The sequence below is a fragment of the Argiope bruennichi genome, chromosome 10 (assembly GCF_947563725.1).
Source record: "Argiope bruennichi chromosome 10, qqArgBrue1.1, whole genome shotgun sequence".
Lineage (NCBI taxonomy): Eukaryota > Metazoa > Arthropoda > Arachnida > Araneae > Araneidae > Argiope > Argiope bruennichi.
In genome coordinates, this window is record NC_079160.1 from 36,373,396 (window position 1) to 36,386,667 (window position 13,272).

Sequence of the window (13,272 nt, forward strand, 5' to 3'; positions counted from 1 at the left end):
CTTTCTCTCTCTCTATATAAAGGTTTTCGGAACCTTACCATTTTATTTTAAGAATACATTGGAGTGTAAAGGAATCTTTATCGGGTATGTAAAATATTGGTGCGTGTTTTATTGTTTTCGATCTAAGATATTCGAATGGAGATCTGATTTAAACAAAAAATATGTATGTCGATTTTCAGAGTAAAACTACCTTCATCTGAAATCTATAATATATTCAATATTTTGGATTTAAGCCAGTATTTTATTGAATATCTTTCAAAATGCATACTTGTTGTTTGCAATTCTAAAAATATGATGTTTTTATTCAGGATTAGATAACATAGAATTTTCCATATCGTAATTTTTATTGAAAAAAGAATTTAACTTAATTTTTAACATTAAAACAATCTGCTCAAATATAGATAATAGTATAAGATAGGAAAAGTTTTCTGCAAATAGTTTAGAAATATGATGAGCGCGAAAATATTTCGTTTTTCGTATAATTTATTGCAGAAAATAATATAACTGTATTTTAAAAATATATTACTTTATTAAGAAACATGAGATTCTTTCATCCAAAATCTTTAGTAATTAGTTATATGATCATCTTAAAAGTATCCGACAGGTTACATGTTTTTTATGGTCAAAATTATTAATGACTATCTGTAATATAATATTCAATATACAGAAAATATTTTTTTTTATCTTTTTGAGTTTCTGTTTGAGTTAATTATACCGGAGATTTGATTAAAAAATATTTAATTATGCGTATAAATTTTTTTAAAGTTTATTTGGTTAGCAAAATTCATTTTTGTAATAAGACATCCTTTTTTATATAAAAGGTTTTTTTCTTCGATAAGCTTGCAGTAATTAGTAAAATGATCGTCTTAAAATATTTTATTGTTTGTTTAGTTAGTGTAGTTAATAAAATGGCTGTTCTAAATTTTATTACTTATCCAAAGGATATAATATAATTAATTCATTAAAATTAGATTATTTTCTTTAAATTATGGAATAAATTTTTAATATTTATTTTCATATTTCGAAATTATTAAAGAATTATCAGAATATTAACACTATTTAATTCTGGAATTTTAATTTATTTAATAAAATTTGCTAATTTTGAGAAAAACAAACGAATCCGCCAAATTTATTCCATAACATGAAAAATAATTAAATTGTGAATAATTAAATTAATAATAAATTAATTAATTGGGAAATAATTGAATTTTAATTGTGTATATTTATTCCATTGATTTTGTTTAACATAAAATTTTTTAACCCAGAATTGGGAGATTTGTGATAAAAAATTTTGTATTTTATTTTTATTGCCATGAAAAGATATAATCTAATCTAATATAGAACTAGAACTGAATTTGTATTTTAATAATTTCATAATTAATAATTTAAAAGCATACTCCTGTAAATAATTTCTTTTAACATTCTGAAGGTATTTCCAGTTAACAGAATCTGTTTTGTTTAAAATAGCAAGTATGATAATAATAATAAAATAGTAAATATTTAAGCAATTATATTAAAAAAACTTTTTTAATATTATATTTAAAATCGATTTCTTCAGTTGAAAAATATATTTAATAATCTTTTTTTATTGATAATGCATTCTTATAATTTTTTATTCTCTCTTGAAATATGCTAAAATTGATTTCCTCATCTGAAATACATACTTTCCTATTGATAATGCATAATCTTTCATTCATGACAATGCGTTCATCTTTCTTATTGATAATGTATATATATTCGATAATAAAGTTCATTGTGATTACAAAAATATAAGTGAAGAAAATATGTGAAGAAAAACTTTGAAACTGTTTCCATTTTATATAGCCTTAATGCGCCAAATTTAATCAATATATTAATTTTTTGTGATATAAATCTAATAGAATATTTTTATAATAAAATAAAATTATTTGTATATTAAATAAATTTAATGCATAAGTTTCACCATGACAGTTATTTATAAGATATGTATACAGACATTAATACCTTAGAATTAAAATATCGCAAAGTGACATGCATAAAAAAACGCGCGAAATTTTAAAAATCACGTGGGTACGAAATCCAAACATTTTTTTCCTGCAATAGTTTAATAACTTGTATTTTAACTATAACAGCATGCTCTATTTTATTAGTTTTCAAGCCATTAAATGAAGAATTTAGGTTCTTTGTAACTTTCCGAATGCTTTTTTCTAATAAACAAAATATAACATTTTATTTTACTTATAATAAAAATAATAGTAAATTGTTTCCGAATATTATCTAAAAAATTATAAATAAACAAAGATTATGTTTAAAATTCATTTACTCAGTTGACATACATATTTAAAAATCGATCTTATTGATTCATATTTATGAGTCTTTATTCAATATTGAAATGTAGTATGAATCGGAATAAACAAAACTGGGAAATATTGGTGAAAAAGAAAGATTAGAAACTGTTTTTCGTTTTATGTTGAATTTATGCGCAGAATTGAATCAATATGTTAATTTTTTGTGATATAAATGCATTAGAATATTTTTATAATAAAATATAATATATATTTTATAATAATGTATTATATATAATAATAATATATATATGATGCATTTTATAATAATATAGCAATATAGTTGGTGTATTGAACCAATTTTTTATGCATTTTTTGACAATGACAATTATCGACAAGATATGCATAATGTCATTAATAGCTTAGAATTAAAATATCGCCAAATGACATGTATAACAAAAGGCGCGAAACTCCTAAAATCACGTGGGTGAGACACCCAGACATATAAACGTGCACAACAGACAACATATCACCCACCTGCTGTCCGATCCGGAATGAAATAGAAGTCCGAAAAATGGAAATGTCAATGTTCTTTTACGGAATGGGCGAAAGAGTTTATCTTCACCGATATCAACAAGACAATGAATCGTCCCGGCCAAGAAAAAGCACTAACACGTCTGCCCTCGTGATGAATTGCGCTGGCTGGTTCGAGCACCACCAACTGAGCACTTTCAACTGAGGCAGTTGCTGTAGCGTTTGCGTATTTTGTACTGTCGGAAACATCCCAAGGTTCAGAAATGTGCATGTCTTGGAGACTGATTTTCCCCTCCGGTGAGATCGATCTAGGGATGAAAGTCCGGGAGCCGGTTTTTCCCTATCCGGCAGGGATTTTTAAGTGGCGCTGGGGAAAGGGTTGAGAATTCAGTGTTTTTTTTTTTTTTTTTTTTTTTCTTTTGTTCTGTTCTCTTGGAATTTTTGGTGGTATTAAATATTGGAAAAGATTGACGTTTGGGAAAATATCTTGGTTCTTCTTAATTCTTCAGAAAAGAATATGGACGGGAAAGATTTTTCCCCGAGAATATTAATTTCATTTTATTTTGGAAAGATATTTTTAGAAGCGTGATTGGAATATTCTGATGAAAATAAGAAAAGAATATAGTTTCGCTATTAACTTTAAATAATGTTGAGTATATCGATTATAAATTCGCAGAAATAATGTCAGTGAATATATTTTAATTTTAAAATCTATTGTAACAGCACGCCGTTCCGAAAAAATTCAAGAGGGATATTGGCAAGAATCTGTTTATTTTCAATCCTGGTCAGATGGCAAGGACGGTATCTGAACAGGCACCCTTCTCCAAGCTTCTACACCCTAACATCGGGAATAGTTTTGGATTTGACGGATCTAGCGTCCATCAGACTTATTTCTATGTTAGGTTTTCAGTGAAATCCGTTTTTGAATTTGGAATTCTGAGATGACAAAGTCTAATTATTATATCACGTCACTGCGATTCTTTTAAAATCCATTAACCTTAGAATTCAGAACCTTAATCCCAAAGACCATTTTTGTAGTATTTAATTTTTTAAAAAGAAAGTTAAAACTACTTACCACTTAAAAATGCTAAACTAAGAGTCGACAAATATCGCTATCTTAATTTTATCTATTTTTAGCAAAGGAAGTTCTAAATTATAGATATTCTTTAAAATCACGAGTTTGAATTGCTTGAGGAATAGAATACTTCCTCTATACTATGTTTACGAGATTGTAAAAATTTGTTTTTTAAGTAGATGTGAAAAGTAGAAATGTACCAAAGTTTTTGACCCGAATTTTTTAACGATTATAATATTTTCACTCTGCATATTTGATATATCAAAAAGTAGTACAAACGAGAAGAAAAAGATGAGGCAGCTTATCCTTATTATTTTATAAATAAATGAATTAAACATTTATTTGGTGCAATATATCTAATAAGCTGTTTTTGCAATATATTTTGATGGCTTTTAATATTGCTCATAGAGATTGCGTCTTTTTCTCTGTTTTTCATGCGTCTTTTTCTCTGTTTTTCATTGTTGAATTTCTCATTTTTAAGATTTGCTTTTCTGCAAATCATAATATGGCATCAGAAAAATAATTCGTGCTTAAATGGGATTGGACACGTTTTCAGAGCAAACAAAGAACCTCCAATAAAGAAACTAAATTCTTAGAAAACCTAGATAAAATAAATCTCTCTTTTATAAGAAAAACATGCTTCTAGTTTTTATAGCATTTCTGTTAAGAGATATTAAGTTAGTTAGAACAAAAAATGAATTCTTACATGTTTCTATCATGTCTTACAAAGAAATATATTGCACCAATTTTTTTTAATTATTTGAATGAAGCTGATTTCTTATACATTTTCCTTCTTCTTCTGCTAAATTCTTATATAGAATACGTTCTTATCTAATTAAAGATTTATTCAACAGATTTTTTTTAGTGTTATGGAAGAATCGAAAAATGAATTTTCTTGTTAGCATAGAAAGATAGAAATTGACGATAATGTTCTTCAATCCAAAAAACAGAGATGGAAACATTACTTAAGGTATGTCCATGAGGAATTTGTTACACTTTTACTTACTCATATAATGAAAGAAATTCGTGTAATCATTAAAATAAATACAAACTCACGATTCTGATGAATATATGTAATATATTCTTATTTAATTACAAAATTTGTTCAACGGGAATTTTTTTAGAAGTGTTAGGGAGAAAGAATTAAGAAATGCATTTTTGATATTTAATAGATTTTTTGTTGGTATCGAACATAGGCAAAGACTGAACTTTACGAAAATATTCTTTTTTCTTAAACTCAGAAAACAGAAAGAAAAAAAAAATATTTAAGGTTTGCCTGCTAAAAATGTATTATTTTTTACTTCATGATATACAGAGAAAAATTATTGTTATCGTTCGCTATTTTGATCAATTTTTACATTTCAAATATAAATTTGGAAACCACATTTTTTGAATTCTTCCTTTCTGTCTGTAAGAAGTGATAACACCAAAATGCTTTGAGTTAAAACGAATGAAATTTGTTATGTGGTTTCGACACAAAATTTGTAGATTCAGAGAAATCATTTTGTCTGGTAATCAATAGTAAGCACAAAGGAACACGATAACTAGCAATCTTAAAGATCTAGGAAGATTAAAGCAGATTTAATATCTTAAGTGCAGATTCCTTATCACATTTCGAATCAAGTTGGTCAAAGGGATGAGAATTTGTCGGTCTGTGCATTGTATGTAAACCCCATTACTCAAAAATGCAAAGATTTAACTAAATGAAATTAAATATGTGACCGTATTATTGAAATTGAAATTCTGTGTCAAATTCTCTTTTCCCTCTTCCAAAAAAGGCATACTTGGTCCTACTACGAAGCCCAAAATTCTCAATAGTGGGACATTAAATTTAAAAATCTGAATAATTGCGTTCACTTTCTTACACACGTTCAAATGAATCGGGCTTACACCTGTATTAAATAATAAGAGATTAAGTTTCGGAGAAGCCACTCTCAATGTTTTATAATTGAAGGCATTTTTCAGTTCAGAATTATGAATTTTCAGAATAAGTTTCAGAGATGCCACTATCAATTTTGTATAATTGAAAGTATTTTTCAGTTCAGAATTATGAATTTTAGAAGACCTTTTCCTTAAGTGTACAACGCAAGTTGAAACCAAAATTTTTCCTTTTCTGACATATTGGTTTGAAATTCTCGTGGCAATTTAATTACATCGGATTAATGATGTAAAAAAATGGTCGTCAAAGTTCATTGATAACTTTTTGATTATTTTTGGTTAAAAAATGAAAAAAAAATGTATTAGAAAAATTATTTAATAGATTTATAAAATTTTTAAATAGATATTTTAATACTAAATAATATTTTGCGAGCTTAATTTTAGTGAAATACAAATTTTACCTCAAAAGAATTATTTAACCTTTCTTAATTTTTTTTAAAAAAATATTGTAATAATATTGCTGGAGATTTAAAATTAAAAAAAAAGATTCATAAATAAAAAAAAAAATTAAATTATGTCATTTTATCAACATAACAGAAACGTTTTAAGGTTGTAATTAAAATGAAGGAAGTATTCCAGCATTTGAAGGAAAACAAAGCTACGTCATACTGCAGCTATCTAAATGTATATAAAAGAGTTTGTCATTTTAATAACAATAAAAAAAACTAATGTTGAGCAAACAAATAAAAGATATAAAAATAATTCTTTTTGCAAACAATTATTTACATTTTAACTATTCTTAAAAAATAAAACAAAAAGTGCAGTTTTCCCCGATTTTCAACATTTTTATTGTACCCTTACAGTATATCAATAAAATCAGATTAATTTGAAATTCCATAAGTGTATGAATGAATAATTACATATAATATATTTTTAAAACATTAGGTAAAAAAAAAGATTGTTAATATATTCAATATTTGTTTAAAAACAACGAACATGCGCATTACTTTAACATAATTCTTTTATTTTTTTTTCCGAATGTGAATTTTAAGGCTGCTAAATTTATAAACTTAAAAAGGTTTAATAATTAAATATCTGTCTTCTTTTATTGTTCTGCTAATTAACGCCATGGATGTCTACATTTACCCAACTACTTTTTAAGGAAAAAGAATGAAAAAATATAATGGTTATTTGTTTAATTTCACAGAATTCCATATTTTTTTTTTATATATTCGTAAACTACCAACAAAAATATTTCAATTTTAAAATATTTTCATGAGCTCAAAAAGTTTGCAAAAATTATAAATTTCAAAAGAAAAGCTTCGGTGATGAAATCCCTGCTTTCAAATTAAAATACAGAAATATACCTCACTTGTAATAAATTTTTCATAACTGAGGTTTAAAATACATTTATCACTTACTAATGTATCTGGCGCTGTTTTGGATAAAAATACTTTTATATTTAAGACATCGAATGTAAAAATCACTTTTGTTTGAAAATTAATATTAAAAATTTTTTTTTTTTACCATCGAATGCAACTTAAAAAAAATTAATCATTAAAAAGAACTAATAAGATATAGATAACTATCTCAGAATGAAAGAGTATTAAAAAGACATAAACAAAAATATTTAAAAAGTAGCACACGCTAGTAAATTCAAATAATTTTCAAAACACGAGAATTTTTCTAAAAATATATATTTAATGTGCAAAACTCTCCATACTGAAATGTGTTAAAATAAAAACAATTCGAACTAATATTCTTACATTGAAAGCGGACAGCATGTTCTTAGCTGAAAAATATCATAGCTATTGTAAAATTTGTCCTAATAGATTGATTATTTCGAAAAAAATATGAAAAAAAAAGCTAATCAACTAATTGTCATGGATCAAACATTAAAATTTTTTTCAATGCTTCATAGTAAATGAGACCGAATTCTGAAGAAAACCTTTAGATTTTACTTAGAATATTAGCATTTTTTATGAAATTTATTAAGAATTAAAAATAGTGCAGTGGTCAAGAATTAAAAGATTTATCCAGTTTTGTGTGACAAGACCATTTATTAATTCTGATTTAAAAAAAACATTAAACCAGGTAGATATTAAAAATTGGTTTTTTTCAGAAAATTTTATGTATATGGTATATATTTTATTTTTAAAACTGCCATGTTATCATAAATTAAATATTTTTTACAATTTAAAAAAATTAAACTAATATAGAATTTCTTCATAGTTTTACACAAAAATGTAAAAATAAATACGGAAAAATGTGCTGTAGTGTTTTGTAAAGCTCTTAATTGAGTTTATGTATTATTCTGAAAATTGTTTTTATGTATTATCTATATTATCTATAAGAACAAGACGGTAGGAAAAAGATAAAGAAAAAAATAAATTCTATTCTTTATTTTTTCTTTTAGTATTTTTCTGGTGTTAAACATCGCAGACGACTGACACTCGGAAAGATATCTTATCTCTTAATTCTCAGAATACAATAATATAGAAAAACTATTATGAACGAAATTTATTGAGAATAAGTAGTAGTTCATTAATCGTGAATTAAAACATTTGTCTAGTTTTGTGTGACCGGAATTTCATTTAAACCTGTTTAAAAAACATTAAACAAGGTATATATTAACAAATAATTTTTTAAGAAAATTTATATATATATGATATATTAATTTTTAAAACTGTCCTGCTATCATAAATGAAATATTTTCACATTTTTAAAAGAATTAAACAAGTTTAGTATTTTATTCTTTTAAAGAAACATTTAAAATATATATATATATAAAAAAAAAAGAAAAAAAACAAAACAAATTTTTTTTCAGTATTTCTCTGGTGTAAAATATTGGATATAACTGACGCTTGGAAAGATATCTTATTTCTTAATTCTCAGAATAAAGTAATATAGAAAAACCTTCCGAGGCTTTTTCTTACCAAATTTTAAACTAAAACCTTTGGAGTTTACTTAGAATATAAGTATCATTCAGGAAATTTATTAAGAATAAGTAATAGTACATTAATCATGAATTAAACATAAATCCAGTTTTATGTGACCGGAATTTCATTTAATTCTGGTTAAGAAACATTAAACAAGGTAGATAATAACAAATAGGTTTTTTCGTAAAATTTATATATATGGTATATGTATTTTATTTTCAAAACTGTCTTGCTACCATAAACGAAATATTTTTACAATTTTTTAAAAAATGAAACAAGTTTAGAATTTTACTGTTTTAAATTAGAATTTAAAAAATATATAAGAAGATGTGCTATAGGGATTTGAAAAGCTCTTAATTGAGTTTATATATTATCTTGAAAATTGTCTTTATGTATTATCTATAAAAGTAAGATGGCAGGAAAAAGATTAAAAAGAGAGAGAGAACCAATTCTTTTTTTATTTATTATTATTTTTATTTTTTTTACTTTCAGTATTTTCCTGGTATTAAACATTGAAGACAACTGACACTTAAAAATATATTTTATTTCTTAATTCTCGGAATAAAGTAATATAGAAAAATTATTCGTGTCTTTCCTTTACAGAATTTTAACCCTTCGATTTTACTTAAAATATTAGTATCGATTATGAAATTTATTAAGAATTGGAAGTTATCCTGTGTCATGAATTAACCCTCCAGCTAAGTATTCCTCGACTTCCGCGGGTTGGCATTTACCCCATTTTCTGTGGCATCCCGCGTTTTTCGCAGTTTAGAGTGTTTATTTTTAGAATTATGGATTTTTATTATATTATTATCGTGTAACATATAGTATCAGTTCACTTTCTTTGAAAAATTTTGTACTTATTTGCAAATATTGCATCTAAATACTTTTATATTTAAGACATCGAATGTAAAAATCACTTTTGCGTAAAAAATATTAATTTTTTTTTTACCATCGTATTGCGTTACGATTTTAACTAATTACGCAGCCTGAAGGTCAAAAAATTTTATCTAGTCATGACCAAACTATTTAATAATCCTGATTAAAAACATTAAACAAGGTAGATAATAACAAATAATTAATTTTTTTTCAGAAAATTTATATATATGGTATATATCTTATTTCTAAAACTTTCCTTCTCTCATAAATAAAATATTGTTTTTTTAATTTTTTTTAATAAATTTGTTTCGAATTTCTTCATCTAAAAATATATATATAGTATGTATAAGAAAATGTGCTGTAGTTTTTTGTAAAGCTCTTAATTGAGTTTATGTATTATCCTGAACATTGTCTTTATGTATTATATATAAAAGCAAGCCGGCAGGAAAAGAAAAAAAAATTCTTTTAGTATTTTTTGGTGTTAAACTTTGGAGACGGCTGACTCTTGGAAATATATCTTATTTCTTAATTCTCTGAATAAAGTAATATAGAAAAACTATTCGAGGATTTGCTTTAGAGAATTTATTTTTCAATATGTTCTTTACTTTTTCTTGTCGTTCTTTTTCCTGAAGTAAATTTTGAAAACTATTCTTTGGAGGATAACAGAGACATCGGATAAGAAGATTCTTATCACTTCAGAAGAAATATTATATGATTTCATTGAGGATATTTTTTTAAAAATATATCTAACTGAAGAAACATTTATCTGTATTTTTCTATCTTTATTCCGACATTATCTTTCCAGATATACTCCTTGTATTTTTTTCTGACAAATATGTACTATACTAGTTTTTTTTTAAGTATAGCGATGTTATTTAGAATAAAAATTTTGTGATTTCTGAGCATGAAAAGGAGATCTGTAAAATTTGTGATTTGTAGCTAATCAGAGTATCTATTAAGTCGGATATATATATAATTAATTTAATATATATAATCTGGAACCGCATTTTTTTTTTGTAAAATCGCGTTTTTTCTAAAATATTTCTATACGAATCGCATACTAATTACATATGAATATTTTTCGATCTTACCTATGTATGATCTGGTCATTTAAATAAAAAAAATCATATATGCACTTAGTTTAACATGTTATTCAAGACAATCTGCTATATTACAGTATTCATTTTACAGTTTATCTATCATTACATATATTTTTGAATTTGCACTCAGTATTACTATAGTAAAATAGGGTCCGAAATGACGCTATATGTCATTATCAGCATGAGAACAGATAAAAATGACCTTAATAGTTAATTATAATTTTTTGTGTGTAAAATTGCGGTTTTTTCTGGAAGGATACCTATATAGATGAACTTAAAAAGCAAAAAGTATTAAATATAAAAACAAGGGGTGTTTAAATAAAAAGGTACAAAACGACACTATGGGTATAAAGGAAAAATTTAATCAAAGTATACACCATTGGCTGGAGCACAGCGATCCCATTAATTAAGGAGCCTTATTCCCAGAAATTCTGAGGCTGTGACGAGACCCAGTCTTTCACAGCGTCCTTAAGTTCGCCGTCCCAGTTGAACCGCTTCCCTTTTAGATGTTTCTGCAGGGGACCAAGCACATGGAAATCGCAGGGCGACATGTCCGGGCTGTAGGAGAGACAGTTGAGTTGCTACCACTTGAACTTGGCGAGTTCCACGTGTATGACCTGAAGACCATGGAGCAGAACCACATCCTCTGTGAGTAGCCCTGGTCTTTTGTTCTTGATGGACCTGCGTAGTCTTCGGTGTGTCCCACAGTACACATCAGAGTTAATGATTCTTCTGTGCTCGAGGAATTCAACAAGTTAGCGGTCCTTGGATGGCGAATTCAAGGAAGCTGCGAAGGATTGTGTCTCGTCGCTGCCATAGGAATTCTGGAAATAAAGAATCCTTTGGCTCGTTAATCAATGGGATCGTTGTTCTCATGTCTATGGAGTATACTTTGAATAAAGTCATCATCCATACCCATAGTGTCCGTTTCGTACCTTTTTATTTGAACACCCCTTGTACATAGGCAAAAAATAAAGCATAAAGCGCCACTCGAACTGACGACCCGCAACAAGAATTGCTCGTTTAAAGTTATAAGATTATTTAAGGATAAGAATTAAATTAAATAACCTAACAAATCTTAGTGCAATTCAGTTTAATTATTTTGAAGCTATATGATGGATAATCTGGATTTAGTTATATTTACTTCTTGTCTCGAAGCATGAAGGCTATTGTAAAAAAAGAGCTTAGTTTTGAACTGTGATCAGATGGCGAGAATGACGCTAGAGCCAGGACACTTCTCTCCGAGCTCCCACTCTTCACCAACAGGAATGACAATTAATTTTAAATTGATGAAATTCAAACCGTCCCTGCAAATCATTACAGCCTCGTGGTTATTCTAGGCCATGTCCCGAAATTCTTAGCTATGATCAGCTGACGTGGATGACACCGGGATCAGCATCCATTTCTTAAATCTGCCACAATACACTCATGAGAGGATGTTTGAAATTCTGTATTCACGTCAGTAAAGGCATTGGATTCTCCGTGAAATCGAGTCTCTTAAATATCACCCATACGTCTGGAAGGCATGATAGAGCCAAAAAGTTGAATTGTTTTTGGCATGGTAATATAAAATTATAAAAAATTATTACTCTTATTAATTTTTAAACCGTTTTATAGACAATAACTTACAGAGATAAATTTCATATCCAATTTTTACTTTCTCGTGTATGTGGTGCAAGAAAGTATAGTAATCGTCAAAAATTTCGAACTCGAGGTTTTCATGAATCACCACATTTTAGAGTTTCCTGAGTGCGAAAAACACATTTTTGTAAAATATTCGTCTGCCTATGACAAAGAAAAACGCTTTCAGCTGGACAGTTGAATTTTGGTAAACAGTCTCTAAATCAAATTTGAGAATTTCTTTCAAATCTTGAGTAAAATCTGTTCAGGTGAAGTTCGTCTGTCCGTCTCTTCGATATCTACAAAACGAAGAGAGCTAGATAGATAAGATTCGATACGCGGTTTAGTTTAGTTATATTAACGTCCCGTTGTAAAGCAACACTAGGGATATTTTTGGGACGGACCTCGCAGTTTTGAACCACGGTCAGATGATGAGGACGACATCTGAGCTGGCACCTCCCTCTCCACACCACACCAGTGGGAGGACGTTTGGCATGGCAGATTTAACGTGCAACAGAGCCCTTTACACGACGGTTCTTCGGTGGAATCGGGTCTCGAACCTGAAACCATACGGCTCACAAGCCGAGACCTTACCACCAGGCCACTGCGGCCTGATTCGATACGCGGATGCAAGATCTATAGTATAGAAACCAAATTTTGAGCCAAATAGAACAAAGGGTTCACTGTCTGTTGGTCTGTATTTTCAGAAACAAGTTAACACGATGATTCAGAAACACAAAAACTTAATTATATCAAATTTGGTATGGGATTTTGCGACAACAAGTAGATTTTTGTGTCAAATCTTTATTTCAGTTGGTTGCGAAAACACGTTTAAAGCTCAAATTCGTTTTTCAGATACTATTAATGGCATACCAGTGATGAATCGCCAAAAACCGTCGCCAAGGATAACATGATAGATTCAGTAAAAATTCTAAATTCATACGAAATAATATTTCGCAACTATTGTACGCCAATGCCATGCC

General features: G+C 27.5%; 1 protein-coding gene across 1 annotated transcript in view; it reads right to left on the reverse strand.

Annotated features, from left to right (window-relative positions):
* LOC129989483 (neprilysin-1-like) overlaps positions 1-3,016 on the reverse strand; it is a 459,015-nt gene extending 455,999 nt beyond the window's left edge. Inside the window, exon 1 of the mRNA XM_056098053.1 lies at positions 2,802-3,016. The gene's annotated coding sequence lies outside the window, so the exon portion shown is untranslated. The remainder of the gene's footprint in view (positions 1-2,801) is intronic.
* Between the last annotated feature and the right edge of the window lie 10,256 nt (positions 3,017-13,272).